This window comes from Octopus bimaculoides, chromosome 1, assembly GCF_001194135.2.
Source record: "Octopus bimaculoides isolate UCB-OBI-ISO-001 chromosome 1, ASM119413v2, whole genome shotgun sequence".
Classification (NCBI taxonomy): Eukaryota; Metazoa; Mollusca; class Cephalopoda; order Octopoda; family Octopodidae; genus Octopus; species Octopus bimaculoides.
The window spans coordinates 124,965,371-124,966,902 of NC_068981.1; positions in this window are offsets into that span (position 1 = coordinate 124,965,371).

Below are 1,532 nucleotides of genomic sequence, written 5' to 3' on the forward strand. Positions count from 1 at the left end.
TGCGTTTTGAATTCGAGTCAATTTTCCTGTCATCATTCGAGGATCGATAAATAAAGTACCAATCTAAGGCAGAGGAGTCGGACGAGATGCCTTATGGTAGTATTTGTTCTGGCTTTTCGAGTCCTGTGTTCAAATCTCGCTGTATCCTACTTGGGTGGTAGACTTAATTCATATCCCGGTCAAACACTACCGTCTGATCTTTGAATGCATTTAACGGAGTCCACTCTGATGCAAGCATTTAGGTTTGGTTCTCGATTTACAAATGACTTCCTCCTTCCTTCCTGCCAATCTTGGACATCCTGTTGTACTGCCTCTTTCTTCCGCCTAAAAGTTTTAAAAAAGAAGGTTGATTGTTTCGAAGAAAATTGTCATGTTTGTCAAACGATCAAATAGAAACGCGTTCAATGTGTTTTTGTTATCTCTATTTTTCTTTGTGTTTGTTTTGGAAACTGAAAGAAATACTTGTTTAAAAGCATGTTAAGTGTTTTGTACCGGAATGTCATCTGAACACTAGCCTCTCCCAGTGTTTGGAATGGATTCGGCGGTGAGCAGACAATCGTTACTGCGTTGAGAAAAAACCGGGAAAAATGCTTAGCGGCATTTCTTACGACTTCTGAGTTTTCATTCTTTCTGGGTCGATAAAATAAGTACCAGTTTAACACTGAGGTCAATATAATCGACTTATTCCGTCCTGCTAAATTGCTGGCCTTGTGTCAAAATTTGAAACTATTATTTACAAAGCGTGAGTACGCCGGGCAAAGTGCTTCGCGGTATTTCGTTCATCGAGCTGGCAGAAACGTTAGCATAGCGGGCGAAATGCTTAGCGGTATTTTGTCTGTCGCTACGTTCTGAGTTCAAATTCCGCCGAGGTCGACTTTGCCTTTCATCCTTTCGGGGTCGATTAAATAAGTACCAGTTACGTACTGGGGTCGATATAATCGCCTTAATCCATTTGTCTGTCCTTGTTTGTCCCCTCTGTGTGTAGCCCCTTGTGGGCAGTAAAGAAATAGGTATTTCGTTCATCTTTACGTTCTGAATTCAAAATTCCGTCGAGGTGGTTAAATTAAGTACCAGTGGAACATTGGGATCAATGTAATCGACTAGTCGCATGCCTCCAAATTTCAGGCCTTGTGCCTTTAATAGAAAGGATTATTATTATTATTTTTATTATTATTATTGTTCAGTAGTTTTATTTTTATAACGTGCTTTCACTTCACTACCGAGCGCAGCTCTGTGCGCCTTGGGTATGTGCTGTGGTTTGCTGTGGTGCTCTTATGTTTACTGTATTGAAAGTGTTTTGCGTAGAATGTGTGCAGTACCCAGTAGTGCAATTTTCTGTATGTTATATATATTTGTAAGTCCTGGTGTTTTTGTTATGTATTTGTCTGAATATTTTTTTATTATACCTAAGGCACCTACTATGATAGGAATTGTTTCTGTTTTTAGATTCCACATTCGAGTTATCTCTATTTCCAGGTCTTTGTATTTTGAAAGTTTTTCCATTTCTTTTAGAGAAACGTTGTCATCTGCTG